Source organism: Arachis duranensis, chromosome 6, assembly GCF_000817695.3.
Source record: "Arachis duranensis cultivar V14167 chromosome 6, aradu.V14167.gnm2.J7QH, whole genome shotgun sequence".
Lineage (NCBI taxonomy): Eukaryota > Viridiplantae > Streptophyta > Magnoliopsida > Fabales > Fabaceae > Arachis > Arachis duranensis.
Window position 1 is genome coordinate 45,235,557 of NC_029777.3, and position 17,304 is coordinate 45,252,860.

Genomic DNA, 17,304 nt, shown 5'->3' on the forward strand with positions numbered 1-17,304 from the left:
CTTCATCACAGGTTCAATGTTCCTTTACTTCAATATTTCTTCTACTTTTATTTATTCTATTATTTTATTTTAGTTTCCCAAATTGGCTTATGAACTTTTCATGTTGGGATTTTCTTAACTAATGCAATTTGAGGTATTTTCAAATATATGATTTTAATTTAGCTTTCTACATTTTTGGCTTTGGTTGATTAATTGGTAACTCTTGAGTTGTCAAACTCATCGTGATTGATAATTAATATCTTTGCTGATTGATTTAGATTCCTATAACTCTAGTCTTTCCTCAGGAGTTGACTAGGACTTTAGGTGTTAGATTGATTAGTCCACTTGACTTACCTTCATAGCTAAAGGTTGACTTAGTGGGAGCAAATAAACAATTCTCATCACCATTGATAAGGATAACTAGGATAGGACTTCCAGTTTTCATATCTTGCCAAGAGTTTTATTAGCTATTGATTTATTAATTCCTGCAATTTATTTCTCTTGTTCAAACCTTTTTAAAACCCAAAACATATCTTTTTACATAACCAATAATAAATCATACTTCCCTGCAATTCCTTGAGAAGACGACCCGAGGTTTGAATACTTCAGTTTATAAATTTTATTGGGTTTATAACTTGTGACAACCAAACGTTTGTACGAAAGGTTTTTCTGTTGGTTTAGAAGCTATACTTACAACGCGATTATATTTGTGAATTTCTTTACCAATAGGAATTCCGATCGTCAAAATGGCGCCCAAAAATAGCGCCCAACATTTTCTGGTACGTACAGGTCGCGGGAAAGTGACGCGGAGGCGTCGTCCACGCGTCGTCCCAAGGTTTGATCCTTTAGGAGAGCAAATGCTGGTCGTTCTTCTTGGCAACAAAGTGACGCCTAATGCCTAGCTTCCTTGATGCCCTTGGTTCAATCATTGGTGAGTGAAAACAAGCCAATTTTGGCTTGTTTTTCTTGTGAGGTAGCGCTGCCCCCTCCCCCTTGGTCTTGAGTTTGAAACTTGTGGAGTGCATTGGCAAGCTTTTCTTCCTTGAATTTCTTAGAGACATGCTCGAGAAAGCTCTTGGTAAAGCTCTCGGCAAGAGCTGAGCTTTGAAGTTTGCCTTGCTTCCTCCCTTGATGTAGCGCTCGGTTCTCATGGAGATCCTAACTCTCCCTTTTGCTTGGCCTTGCCTTTGAAGTAAAGCTCTTGGCAAGAGCTCTAGGCTCTTGGAGAGAGCTTTGTGCTCTTGCTAATTGTGTTGCACCACGCTTTTCTTCCTTTGGGCATGCTTTCTTTATTTTTTTTCATTTCTTCACCTACAAGTAATCAAAACAACCAATCAAAGTATCACAAAATTCACAAAGCTTAAAATTCATTTAAAACCAATTAATTTTTGCTTAAACTTGATGATTTTGTGTCAATTAAAGGGTGGTTGATTGATTCAAAGAAACCATGCAATTCCACTCCAAATTACTAATTTACAATGCAAGAAAGTGCATAAAAACTAATGAAACAAGTTAAATTTGCTTGAAAAGCTAGCATATGATGACTTGTCATCAACGCTCAAGTCAGAAATGGCCCAGATGGCAGTAAGAGTAAAGGTGATGGTGACGTACCTTGGTGGAGGAGTAGGACCTTTCCCATATATACCCTGTCCATAGAGCGGGCCCCACAGGAGAGGTCTCCTTTCAGGAAGCTTCTTCTCCGAACTGTCATGTGGTTGGCAGCAGGGATGCAGGTGTCCGGGTCGCTGTCCGGATGGATTATGCCTGCCAGCCCGACCGCGCAGGTCGGGTTGTTCGTGGGCCGGATCGGCCAACTTGCCAGCTGGGCTGGGCCTTAATAATATTATGCAAAATTGCTCCTTTATCTGTTATTACTAGTAATTTAATTGACCAAAAACGTAAAAATTTCTTATAGGATAAAACTAAACATTTTAAGAAGATTTAGGGTGTGTTTGGTTTGTATTTTTATTTTTAGTGTTTTCTGTTTTTTGAATTTTGTAAAGAAAAAAATAAAAATAGTAAAAATAATAAAATCCTATTTTCTATTTTCATCTCATGTTTTCACTTTTACCTTCACAAAATCTAAAAAATAGAAAACACTAAAAATAAAAATAGAAGATAAAAACACAAACTAAACACACGCTTTTTTGCTCAATTGAAAATATGTTAGTAAACCCAAACCTACAGGAAGGTTAGGGATTAAAAACATATTAAGAATGTTAACCGAGTTTTTGTGATAAAGATTAGATGCATGTGATTTAGTTAAGAAGAAAAACTCTTTGTAGACAAAAGTTCTCATAGCAAAATACAATTGTGGGAGCAATATTCTTCCTCTGGTTGAAAGGAAAGCCATTTTTTTCTAAGCTTTGAAAAGGAATCTGATCCACTTGGCCAAGAATTGAGAAAAATGCTAGCATATTGGTAATTGATTTCGTATCAATTTCTTACAGCACAAATGGATGCATAATGGCAATCGTTTGGCTAACTAAACATTTCAAGTAATTTCAGGCAATTGTGCACAACTATTATGGACTTCTTTTCACTTTTAGGTGTGTGAGATCAGAGGCGGGGGGCAATAGCTCCCCAAAATTTTAGTTTTTCTTTATAAATTATATAAAAAATTTAATTTAGTTTTCTTAAAATATTTAATTTAATCTTATTACAAAATTAATTCTTGTCCCTCCTAAAGTTTAGTCTAGTTTTTCCCGTATGGGATGAAGAGAAACTTTGAAAAAGGTTGTAGAATTCCATGTCCTCTGAAATTACTTTTTTGTACCCCAAGTTTGGCAAATTCTTCGACCTGTTGATTATATCCAAGGTTTCTTTTCTCTAAATCTTAGGGAATGGTTTGCTAAGAATCTCTCTAAAAATGATAATTGGACTTGCTTGTTTGGAGTAGCAATTTCTTCTCTTTGTTTCTACTAAACACTTTGATCTTTGAAAGAAAGCACACTCTCCTTATAACGACTTCTGTGGCTATAAATGTCTGAAGTGAGGATATTCTAAATGCCTTGAAAAATAAGCTTTTTTTGCATGCACTGAAGACTATGCCAAACAAGTTAATCAGGTGACAACCTCCTCTAGAGTCATACATCAAGTTAAATGTTGATGGTTCATTCTTTTCTCTCTACAACAATCTATTCTGTGGTAAAATATTTCGCAATCACCTAGGACATTTTATTATAGGCTTCTTGTGTAATTTGGAGAGTTGCACGATCATGCATGCTGACGTATAGGGTATGCTAAAGGGTATTTGATGCATGAGCATCTTTAGTTGTTTTTAATTATCATTTCTATGAATAAAATTTGTGATTTCCTTATTTCTACCGAGATTTTTATGCATCAATCAATGTTTTGTGGAATTGTTGTGAACTTTGATGATTGTAGGAAAATATGAAAAAAAGAGAAGCAAAAGCACTATCAAAGGATCAAGAGAAGCAGAGAGGGAGCTTATGACAAAAAGGAATCATGCTTACACAAAACTGTAGCAAAAAAGGATGTCATGCGTACGCATCTAATGTGCATACGCACGTTTGTAGTTTGGTGTCCAACACCATTATCATGGTGTACAACGCCAAAAGGGAACAGAGGCCACGTACTTAGCATGAAGGACCTCATGCATACGCATTTCATGCGCGTACACATGTTTTTAGCTAAAAAGGTCTTCATGCGTACGCATCCCACATGTGTACGTACGATACCCAGTTCGCGTCTAACACCATTATTTTGGCATGAAACATGAAAATGGAACAGAGGCACATTTTTAATTTGGCTCCCCATGCCATTATTTTGGCATGCAATGCTACAATGGGCCCAATTCACAGTGTTCCAAATTCTTCACTAATTCTTCAATTCTTTAAGATTCTAAGCAGTTGAATCAAGATTAGCACAAGCCCATGAGATCAAGCTCAATTAAGTTCTGAATTTAATATGAATCGAATTTGAATTTACATTTGAATTTGTAATATGTTATAAATAGGGAGTGAGAGAACACTGGGGGGCGGCACATACACAGACTATAGACGCTTTTCTTTTCACTTTCATTTTTTTCGTTCTTTTTATTTTAGTTTTGTGTTCTCAGTTATGAGGCACTAATTCTCCTTTGCTGAGGAGAAGAGCTCTGTTATCTCTAATGGATTAATTGTTCTTTCTTCTCTATCTTTGATTTATGCATTATTGCTTCTTAGGGAATAGTTTTCGTTCTTCATTTTAAGGATTCAAATCTATTGAAAAATAGTTTGAATTTGACTTGAATTATATGAGATACTTGAAAAAGTGATCATACTAATTGAGCTTGAAAATTCTCTCCCCCAGTTCTTGTGATTTTAAATGTGGAGTTAATAAGTAACATATAATCACCTAATATCTAGATCCATAGAATTGTGTGATGCTAAGTCAGAGAATGTGCTTTATCTTTTTTCATGAGAAATTGATCAAGAAATTGGTAATTGATTAGATTAAGAGAAATTAAATCACCAAGAAATTGAGATTCAGTTACCTATGATTTGTCAGAGATCTATAATTACATGGTTGAAATAGAGGTGAAACTCATTGATCAGAAGGATTTAACATATCTGATTCTCAATATTCTATCTCATCTTATCTTCTTAGTTGATTATTATTGATTGTCTTTAATTCCTTTCTGAGCTTTATTGGTATTTCATTTTCATTTTCAGTCATTTACTTTTAGTTCATTTACTTTACTACCAAGTCATTTAGTTTCCTATTTATGTTTCTTGATTAATCATCATCCAAATTTGAATCGTCTAACTAGAATAATCAATTAATCATTACTTGCTTAATTTGTTAATCCTCATGGGAATGATAATCCACTCACCATGGTATTACTTGATGCAATTCGGTGCACATGTTGATGAAATTGATATCAAATTTTTAGCGCCGTTGTCAGGGAGTAATTGTGATTAATAACTACCTCATTATTTGATTACCTAGATTAGACACTTTTTGCTTTTGTTATTTACTTCTTTTTATTATTCTTTTAGTTTTGGTTATCTACCTATTTGTTTTATTGCCTCATTCAGAATTTTTTTCACTGTGACATGGGAAATCCCAATTTCTATTTCTCTTGGTGTTGTGTTTTTGCAGAATAATCAAAGAATGATGGAGTTTGAATCACCCATAGAACAAGAACACTATATGGGATATTTCTCATGACCACAAAATGATGCATATTTCTATGAATGGAGGAATTATTCAGATTCTGATTGAAAAACAATGCCACGGAATGATTCATTTTCCCAAGGGTGGAGCAACTATCATGAATTTGGTTGGGAAAGTTAAGAACAAGGAATGATGAAGTTTGAGTAAGTAAACTACATGGGATACTTTTTGCCACCATAAAATGATTTAAATTTCCATGAACTATCTAGATTGTGGTTGAGAAAGTCAAGAACAAGGAACTTCAGTGTTTCATATCCCATCCATAAAGAACCATCATCTCTTGATCTTGCCTGGGAAGACTACAGCAAATAGCTGCTATATTTACACAAGAATTTTTACCCTTACCCCCTGATTATTTATATCAAAAACCTTGACCACTTGAGCTTGCCTTAGGACAACTCTCCCAAACCACATCCACATCCATACAACAAACCCAAAATTTTATGCAAGAAACCAGGGCCAACTTCAAGAACCAGGAAGCCTCCATTAGGAATCTAAAAGTTTAAATGGGGCAAATTACAAAACAACTTGCTGAGAGATCTACTAATGCCTTTTCAATTGCTAACCTAACAAATGCAAAATCCTTTCTAAGATAAATAATGCAAAATCCTACAAAAGAATATGAGAAAATCAATTAAAGGAGTCCGTCCTATAGTGAATTAGAAAACACTCCACCCTCACATATCGATAAAGAGGAAGATGTACAAATAAAAGAGGAAGTCATGCACACTCCATGCATGCATATTCTAACAATTAAGGAGGATGTCATACAAGTCTCTTCAACTCTATGCATGCAAGCCCCTTGGAAGGAAAATTTGATTACACCACCCACTTTTGAATTGAAGTCTTTATCCCCAACATTCGAATATACTTTTCTTGGTCCCAGTGAATCAGAGAGTTGTATGGGGGTTGATTTTTGGTGGTTATCTTTTTTCTCCTCATATCCATTGAAGTCCTTTCTCTTAACCAACTGGAAGAAGAGGGAGAAAATTCAAGAACCACATGTCAAGTTAACGACGTAAAAAGAGCGCTTATTGGGCAACCCAATCTTTGGTAACTTTTTTTCTTACTCTTTTCTTTAATGTTCAAATAATCTTGATGTGTATTGCATGGAATAAGTTTGGTGTTAGCACACAATAACATGAGATTTTATCCTCACTGGGTGCTTGGCACAAATTTAAGTTGAATGTGCATCACTATGTTTGGTGTCACCACATCAAGTTTGGTATTGCCACCTTTTCTTCATGCAAAGTATTTCATATTTGTACACCTCTATTTCATAAAATCACACTGAGTAGTTGCATCTTTTGTTTTCATTTAGTTTTTTTTTGGTAGTCTCTAATATGCCATAGCATGCATCATAATTGTTTCTTAAATTTTCATGCGTACAAGGCTCTCATAAGCTTGGTGTTTTTATACACATGCATGCATACAAGGCCTGCATTTGTTATTAGTGTTTATATATACACATGCATGCAAGGCCTTCGTTTGTTTTTAATGTTTATATATGTTTATGTATGCAAGGCTCTCATGATTATCTGCTCTATTTTTGCATGTATGGATGCACTTACATATTTGCTAAGGCACACTCACTTTGGTGGCATGCATAGATAAATTCTCATCCATTTTTCTACATGTCTATTTCACATGCAAAAAAAGCAATGAGGTTTAGCTAGCAAAATCCCAAAATGAGTAAAGTACTAAGTTTGGTGTACACACCAACTCTACTGGGACTTGGCATACTATTGTACACATTCACACTTATGCATGCATCTTAGTCTAGTTTAGTTATTTCTTTAGCTAATCCACTTCATGCATCTTACTTGCACCATGCACATTGTGACAATAAGTTTGGTTTTTCCGTGCACAAAAAAATCTTTAATTTTTTTGTCACATTTGATTAAGCTCTTGAATCATTCATTGACTTTGACTATATAATCATGATTATTCATAATTTCATTACTACTATTGTTCTTTGTTGCTTGAGGACAAGCAACCACTCTAATTTTGATGTTAGAGACTATGTAGAATATAACTTAGAAGGACAAAAGTGGAGGTAACTCTGTTTTGAGCTTTAATTCTTTATATATGCTTTTGTCTTTGGTTGATAATCATGACTGATTTCTTTTTAGTTCATCCTACTTTTGAGATTGCTTGCCTCCATTATTTTTAAGCATATGCAACAAAGGGTTTTTGAAAGGAAAAAGTTGAAGAAAATTTTTAGAATTTGGGACAAGTAAGATTAAGAAAAGTGGAAGTTCTGATAGTGTGATTGTTATTTCCTTTATTTTGTCATTTTTATGTTATGAACACTTTTTGTTGACCTTAATTTCATTTAATGCAAATTTATTTTTCCATGTCATTATTGTTTTCTTTAGTTGTTATTATTAATTTCTTGCACTTGGTAGCTTTAGATTTTATTTTTGTTGCAATTTAATATGCTTTTATTTTCATGTACTCTAAGTGTTTGATAAAAATGCTTGACTTAGTTTTTGTTTAGTTTTTCTTCACTCTTGGCTTGGAATTGAGAACTTTGGTCACCCTTGAGTCATTGATATCCATTCTTGATTGATATATTAGGGTAGTTAGTTGATTTGGTTTCTACTAACTCTAAGTCTTTCATTAATAGAGTTGACTAGAACTTGTGGATTGAAATCAACTATGCCTATTTGACTTATCCTCCATGTTAGGGTTAACTAAGTAGGATTAACTCTTTATAATCATCATGTGTTTGTGGTCAATGGCTAGGATAGGTAACCTTAGCTCTCAATCCTTGCCAAGAGGTTTTCTAACATTTGAATTTTCCTTTTCCTTGATTACTTGCCTTTGAATTTAATTGCTTTCATTTAATTCCTTGCATGTTTATTTACTTCCTTGCTATTTACATTACTTGATTTTCTTGCAATCAAAACCCCTTTTTTTCCTCCATAGCCAATAATGGAGCATTTCATTGCAACTCCTAGGGAAGATGACTCAGGACTTAAAACTCCCGTTTATTTTGTATTGATTGTGACAATCCTTTAATTTAAATTTGATTGTTGGCCAATTGTTGGGTTGGGACTATACTTGCAATGCCAATCTTATTTTGAAAAAAATTCCTAGCCCGCTTTAAGCCATCATCATACCCCAAAAAGAGCTGAAGAAAAAAAAATAACGATCACAAAAGGAGAAAGAAAAGAGAATGCTGTCTTCAAGGTGACAATCTATAAAAAGACTTCCATAATATTATCCGAATGAAATTCCTATGTTCTAAGACTTTCAAATGTAAGGACTAATAAGCACTGAAATCCTTACATGAACATACAGTTTGGAGTTCACCCCACTATCACTTGATCACTTCATCCACTGAGATACCACGAGCAATTCTTCAACCCACTCCAATCAAGGGAATCCTTTATGCATATTTTTTTCTCTTGCTTGGGGACAAGCAAGATCTTTAGTTTGGTGTTGTGATGCATGAGCATATTTTTAGTGATTTCCTTGTTTCTACCAAGATTCTTATGATTTTATCGGCAAGTGCACCGAATCACATCAAGTAATACCACAGTGACTGGGTTAGCATTTCTACGATGATTAACAGATTAAGCAAGAAACAATTAATTGATTATTATAGTTAGGCAATTCATAATTAAGTGATGATTAATCAAGAAACATAAACAAAAAATTAAATGACATGGCAATAAAGTAAATGAACTTAAAGTAAATTACTGAAAATGAAAATGAAATAACAATTAAAGCTCATAATACAGTACAGCTCTGAAATCACATATTGTTTCAGGACAACAACCCTGCAATGCTTAGAGCAACTTCGACACCTTATTATATGACTCTTCTTAATCACTGTATATTTACACAATTACCTTTTGCTTCACCATCTAAACCTTTATATACGAGGGTTTGAAATGATAGCTTTGCCTAACTGCACCTTGTAGAACAGAGATACTGACGGATGGGCTGGATAGTAGCAAGGCCGTGATGACACTACAGATGAGATTGCTGTCCAATTGTCGATGGTGCTGAGACATGGTGGGTGCTTTACCTCTTTGTTTTTGGATCTGTGGCCAATCCTAAATTTCACACCACCGTCTAGGTTGTAATAATCTCTACCCATATTGGAAAATGGAATTTTCTCGTGCATCGCATTCAGATCCAATGTATGATAGTGACTGGGTACAACTAATAATGCCGGAATTAGGTGAGGGACTGATGATTATATTTTTGATGGTTTAGAATTTCACAAATGAATTCTCGTTGCAAGTATAGTTTCTAAACCAAGCAATAATCCTTTCATACCAAAAGTTGTTTGTCACTAAAACAAACCCCTAAATTTATAAACCAAAGTATTGGAACCTCGGGTCATTCTCCCTATGAATTACAATAAAGTGTCTTGTTATTGGTTGTGAGTTATTTTGGGGTTTTTGAGATTTTAGACAAGAAATATAAATGGCAAAGAAAATAAACTAACAACTAACAAAGCTCTTGGCAAGATATGAGAACTAGAAGTCCTATCCTAGTTATCATCCTTAATTGTGACAACAAATTATCCATTACTCCCACTTAGTTAACCTCTAACCATGGAGGAAAGTCAAGTGGATGAATCAGTTTGATTCCTTAAGTCCTAATTAACTCCTAAAGGAAAGACTAGCTTTAGAGGCATTCAAATCAATTAGCAACTTCTAATTATCAATCAACAAAGGAATTAGATAACTCAAGAGTCACTAATTACTCTACCTAGGTCAAGAGGAACAAAATCTATACTAAAGCCAAAAGAGGCATTTTATCGAACACATAAGAGGAAATAAAGGTAAACATTATTAATTGAAAGAATTAAAGGAATCTATAACTACAAAAGCAAGAGATCAACAATAGAAAATCAAAGAAACACATTTATTATGAATTACCTTGAATTGAATTGAAAGAAAAGAGAAGGAACAATAGTAGATCTACAACAAAGTACAAGAACAACATAAAGGAAATTACAACAAAAGAATAGAAGAATGATGAATGTAACAACAAGAATTGAAGAGTAGAAGTAGAAGAAAGAGTGAATGAAAACCTAGATCTAAGAATTAAACCTAATCCTAATCCTAATCCTAGAGAGAAGTGAGAGCTTCTCTCTCTAAAACTAACTCTAAACTAATCCTAATGTGTGTGAATGATTGGAATCCCTTTGCTTTTCAATCCTTGGCTTTAAATAGCATCTTTGGCGCCAAAGTTGGTTGGGATTGGGCCCCACAACCCTTCTGAATTTGTTGGCCATGTTTTCATTAAAAAATCATATTCCAACACCGACGCGTATGCGCATAGCACGCGTACGCGTCCATGGGGTAGTTCGCAAGGTGCGCGTAAGCGCCTGGTGCGCGCGCACGTCCATGGGCAAGTTCAACTCTTAGGTTTTTCATGATTTTCTCCACTTTGCATGCTTTTCTCTTCACTCCTTTGATCCATTCCTAGCCTTTTCAATCTGAAATCACTAACAAACACATCAAGGCATCTAGTGGAATCAAAGGGAGATTAAAATCATCAAGTTAAAGGCCTAAAAAGCATGTTTTTACACTTAAGCACAAATAAGGAGACAATCACAAAATCATGCTAATTCATTGAATAAATGTGGGTAAAAGGTATTAAAATCTCCAAAAATCAATACAAGATAAACCCTAAATATGGGATTTATCAACCTCCCCACACTTAAACCAAGCATGTCCTCATGCTTAAACCAAGAATGAAGTAAGGGTATGGCATTTTTTCAATGGAAACTAACTAAATGCAATCTACCTATATGCACTATCTAAATGAATGCAATTGCTTGGTCAAAATAAATCAATCCCTCAAGAATACATATATAAGCACAAGGGCTAGGGACTAGCAAGTCTAATCCGCAATTGAATTGAGTTATTAAATATTTTTACAAACTTGCATGAAAAGAGATGATCATAGGTGGAGACATGTAACTGAGCATCAAACCCTCACCGAATGTGTTTGCACTCTATTCGTTCAAGTGTTTAGGGTTGATTCACTCAATTCTCCCCTAATCATGCTTTCCAAGATTTGTTTTTCTTCTAACAATCAACATATATTTCATGCATGCATACAAGTATTATGAGGTCTTTTCTTTAGGTTGTAATGGGGTTAGGATCAAGGTAGGATGCATATATGGTCAAGTGAGCTTGAAATTTGAATCTTTGATAAGCTTAAACTTCCCACCTAACCTATGACATCCTATACAATTAAATTATAACCTAACTACCTATTTTTCACTTTTTTAACATACTCATGCATTTTCTTTTTATTTCACAACACTTATGCATTGATCCTTATTGAGCTTTGCTTTGGGGCATTTTGTCCCCTTTTTATTTCTTTCTTTTTCTTCTTTTTCTATATATTTTTTTTATTTTCCATATTGTTTTTTTCTTTTTCTTTTCTTTTTCTTTTCTTTTTCTCACTTTTTTTCTTTCTATATACAAGAGTATTAATACATAAAGTTTTATACTTGATCAATACATGAGTATGTACCCAATTCCCAATTTTTACAACAAAAATATAAAAACACACCATTTTTCCAACCAATGTCCCAAGTTTTTCCACACTTGAATGATACTCATACACACTAGCCTAAGCTAATCAAATATCCAAATTAAGGACATTTATTTGTTTTTCGCTTTAAGGCTTGTAATGTGCTAAATTAAGAACAAGTGGGTTAAGTGTAGGCTCAAAGTTGGCTAATCAATGGTTGATAAAAGGTAGGATATATGGGTAAGTGAGTTAATGAAATAATGGCCTTAATCATATAAATCCATGTATACAAAAAATAATGGACATAAAGAATCAAACAAATCAAAGATTACAATCATAGAAAGAGAATAATGCACACAAGAGGAAAAATAAGTGGTTATAAGATGTAACCACACCATTAGGCTCAAATCTCACTTGCTTGTGTTCTTAGCTCAAAAACATGATCCACAAGATATATAATTCAAGCATGTTCTATGAAAAGTTTTCCACTCAAATCAATTGGTGCCCTATAGATAATTTTCTCGAAAAATTTCATTATTTTGACTAAGCTTATTGTGTATATATATGCAAAATTTAAGAAAATGCAACAAAAATCCTAAAATCCTAGAATGAAATGCAAAAGTATTGGAATTAGAAACTTGTCACCCAAAATCGCCGATCGGTCGGACGACCTCCCCACACTTAAAAGTTTGCACCGTCCTCGGTGCATTCAAAGATGAGCAAGGGGGTACGGCTACTCTCCGGATTGCTACCTTCAACTGGTAAATCAACTGGTCGCTGCGTGTTCTTTATCTTTCTTCCGTTATTGCTTGTGGTGCATCCATCATGAAAAACAAAAATATAACACCATAAGATGAGAAAACAGAAGCAGGGAAGCATACATTGTTGGAATGAGGTAAATCACTAGAATTGAGTGAGTGAATTAGTGTGACATTAGGAAATATTAGGTATGTGAGTTCCAAATTGGGCGCCTTTTAGAACACACATTAGCATAAAAAGCTATGTCATCAAAAGAAGTATACACTTCACTTGTCCAGTGTGCTTGAGATGCTTTAAGTGAACTTGTAAGATAAAACAAGCGTTAAAGAAGCATGAAAGCATTCAAGTCAAACATATATGGATGCATATAATCATGAACACAATGCATTAAGGTATATGCACAGCATCACCCATCAAGAGGTTGCCCAATCACAGAATAAGGCTCAAATCACATGGTGGCCAAATCATGTAATTCAAGAAGAGTTGCAAGCTCGAAGGCAATTCTCATCACTTGGTATTCTCAAAAGGTAAGCATGAAGAACTTAAAACCAAGTAGCAAAATATAACCTCAACAATAGAATCCAACAAGGATTATAAACATAGTGATGTTAAGAAAATATCCTTTTTTAATACTCAGTAGCAATTAATGGTAAACAAGAATATTAATCCAACACTTACAATGAAAAAGAGAGAACTAAATGACAATTAAACTAACTAACTAATCAACTAACTAACTAACTAATTAACTAACTAAAATAAATGGTTATCCAGGGTGTTTGGGAGGTTGGATGAGGGGTAGAAGAAGGGAAGAAGAAAGGACAAGAAAAGAAATGGAAAGAGGAGAAGAAAAAAAATGTGGTAAAGGAAAGAAATCCGCGCGTAAGCGTGCATGGCGCTTGCGCACGGATGGTGGTGTAATGGGTTCGATGCGTACACGTACAGCGTGCGTCCGCGTCGATGGATTATTCCGAGAGTGGCGCGTACGTGGCATGTGTGCGTACGCGCGAGTGAGGTTGTGCCAAAGGCACAATGTCCGCACAGTGCAGGCCTAACTCTCGGGTTTTTGGTTGGAAGGTGGAACTTCTCAATCCACGCGTGCGCATGCATGGTGCGCTCGCGTGGATGGTCCAAAACGCTAGATGCATGCGTACGTGCACAGTGCGCGTACGCGTGGATGGTGTTCTGTTTTTCAAAATTTTTTTATGTTTTTGCACCAATCTAAGCATTCCAAACCTCCAAACAGCTACCATAACACCCTAAAACCTTATTTAACATACTAAACTACCAAATTTACTCAACTAACTAAACAAAACATGAAATTAAACTAGTTCTACCCATATTTACAAAAGAGAAAAATGAAAAGAATTTACCATGGTGGGGTGTCTCCCACCTAGCACTTTTATTTATTGTCCTTAAGTTGGACTTACGGGGAGCTCCTCTCAAGGTGGCTTGTGCTTGTATTTATCTTGAAACTCCCACCAATGCTTAGATCTCCAATAAGCTCCATTCTTCATGGATTGAGCCAAGTGTTGATGGAGTTCTTCACAAGCTTGGGGCTCCCAATGTTGATCTTTTTTTCTAATCCGGGATCCCACACTTTATTTTCATACCCATCTTGAAGTTGATCATCATTATTAATCCATCCGGGTGGTAAGCAAGATGAATTCTCAAGGTGATACCAAACTCTCCTTTTAGACCCATTCAATTGAACACTAGCCCAACCCTTGCATCTAAGCCTTGAAGTATCAACCAAAATGAGCCTTGATTTACAACGCCATCCACTAAACATTCTTCTCTTACGCTTTGTCCCACAAATCATCCTAAGTTGACCATCCGTTTCAAGCAAACCATACTCAAGTGGGACAATAAAGCTAATAGAAATGAGTTTTACCCACTCAAGTGAAGGAATATATGACGAAAAGTTGGGATGCTAGCCGGTTTACCACCTCATCTTTAGATTCTCCACATGTAGCCATGGGAGTTCCTTGAGTGTCCAAAAGTTGGGATGCTAGCCGGTTTACCACCTCATTCAAGGCGATCATAAATTGTTGCACATCCCTTGTCATCTCCTCTTGTCCTTGAAGAAGAACACCGAGGGTTTCATCCATTAGAGGTTGGGGTGGATAGGAGGGTTCATCATATTGGGAGAAGGGTTCATAATAGGAAGGTGGTTCATCATAATTAGGGTGTGGTGGTTCAACATTCTCCACTTTTTCCACTTGTTGCACAACATGCTCCATGGTTGCTTGAAATTGATCCAATGCTTCCTTGAGATGATCCCTTGACTCTTGTTATACTTGGATATCATGATAGGGGTCACATGGCTCTTGGATCGATGGAAATGAATATTCTTCCATGTGAGGTTGTGGTGGAAGGTAGAATTCATCTTATGGTTAAAAATTTGTACGCATTAGAGGTGGTTCATCTTGGTCATGGTATGGAGTTGGCTCTTGAAAGTGGTGATATTGGGATGGTTCCATGTATGGCTCATATGGTTCAAAAGGAGGTTGGCATTGTAGGTAAGGATCATGGTCATATGGAGGTATTTGGTGAAAAGAGGCTTGTGAGTACGGTTGAGGGCTATGTTGAGGATATGACTCATAGGCATATGGTGGTGGTTCTTGAAAGTCACAAGGAGATTCACCATAGCCATTGGATTGGTATGCATCATAGAATGACTCTTCTTCATAGTGCATTGGTAGAAGTTGTTGCCATGAGGATTGATCATATGCATATGGCTCCTCCCACCTTTGGTTGTCCCATCCTTGGTGCATGTTGTCATTGAAATTCACATCTCCTACAACATAATTGTAATCACACTCATACCCAAAGTGAGAATTCATGATGAAAAGAGAAAATAAAAACAAAAGCCAATAGAAAACAAGAGAAATAAAATTCGACAACTAGCAAACAAAGCAAAAAGGTAAGATATTCACACTATTCACATATGTACAATAACCAATAATGTAACACCATTGCAACTCTCTGGCAACGGCGCCATTTTGATGATTAGATTTTTGATGGTTTAGAATTTCACAAATGAATTCTCGTTGCAAGTATAGTTTCTAAACCAAGCAATAATCCTTTCATACCAAAAGTTGTTTGTCACTAAAACAAACCCCTAAATTTATAAACCAAAGTATTGGAACCTCGGGTCGTTCTCCCTAGGAATTACAATAAAGTGTCTTGTTATTGGTTGTGAGTTATTTTGGGGTTTTTGAGATTTTAGACAAGAAATATAAATGGCAAAGAAAATAAACTAACAATTAACAAAGCTCTTGGTAAGATATGAGAACTAGAAGTCCTATCCTAGTGATCCTCCTCAATTGTGACAACAAATTGTCCATTACTCCCACTTAGTTAACCTCTAACCATGGAGGAAAGTCAAGCGGATGAATCAATTTGATTCCTTAAGTCCTAATAAACTCCTAAAGGAAAGACTAGCTTTAGACGCATTCAAATCAATTAGCAACTTCTAATTATCAATCAACAAAAAAATTAGATAACTCAAGAGTCACTAATTACTCTACCTAGACCAAGAGGAACAAAATCTATACTAAAGCCAAAAGAGGCATTTTATCGAACACATAAGAGGCAATAAAGGTAAACATTATTAATTGTAAGAATTAAGGGAATCTACAACTACAAAAGCAGGAGATCAACAATAGAAAACCAAAGAAACACATTTATTATGAATTACCTTGAATTGAATTGAAAGAAAAGGGAAGGAACAATAGTAGATCTACAACAAAGTACAAGAACAACATAAAGGAAATTACAACAAAAGAATAGAAGAATGATGAATGTAACAACAAGAATTGAAGAGTAGAAGTAGAAGAAAGAGTGAATGAAAACCTAGATCTAAGAACTAAACCTAATCCTAATCCTAATCCTAGAGAGTAAGTGAGAGCTTCTCTTTCTAAAACTAACTCTAAACTAATCCTAATATGTGTGAATGATTGGAATCCCTTTGCTCTTCAATCCTTAGCTTTAAATAGCATCTTTGGTGCCAAAGTTGGTTGGGATTAGGCCCCCACAATCCTTCTGAATTTGCTGGCCACGTTTTCATTAAAAAATCATATTCTAGCACCGACGCGTACGCGCACAGCACGTGTACACGTCCATGGGGTAGTTCGCAAGGTGTGCGTAAGCGCCTGGTGCGCGCGCTTCCATGGGCGAGTTCAACTCTTTGGTTTTTCAGGATTTTCTCCACTTTGCATGCTTTCCTCTTCACTCCTTTGATCCATTACTAGCCTTTCAATCTGAAATCACTAACAAACACATCAAGGCATCTAGTGGAATCAAAGGGAGATTAAAATCATCAAGTTAAAGTCTTAAAAAATATGTTTTCACACTTAAGCACAAATAAGGAGACAATCACAAAATCATGCTAATTCATTGAATAAATGTGGGTAAAAGGTATTAAAATCTCCAAAAATCAATACAAGATAAACCCTCAATATGGGGTTTATCAGGGACAGGTAGAAGATACCAAACTGATGCGTCAACCGGTGTCTCTGGTAGAAACTCTTCCTCCGCATCTTCTTCAGAAGAACAACTATCATTGCTATCGGCAACATATTCCTTATCGGATTCCTCACCATCCACGTTCATGTCTACCACTAGACTAGCACAGTGTAGCGGTGGTGGTGTAAGAGGTGGATCATCCTATATGAAATTCGAGTAGCCAGATCCACCACTGCTGACGTCACAAACCTCCATAGAAAGCTCTATCACTTGTTCCGTCATGATTCTTCCATGGATGTCAAACATGAGGCACACATGCTTGTCGCCATGAAGCCAAAACAGATGAAACCAAGAAACTCTATTTTCCATCGATGCTAGCAACATATATCCAACCTCTTTGCTTCT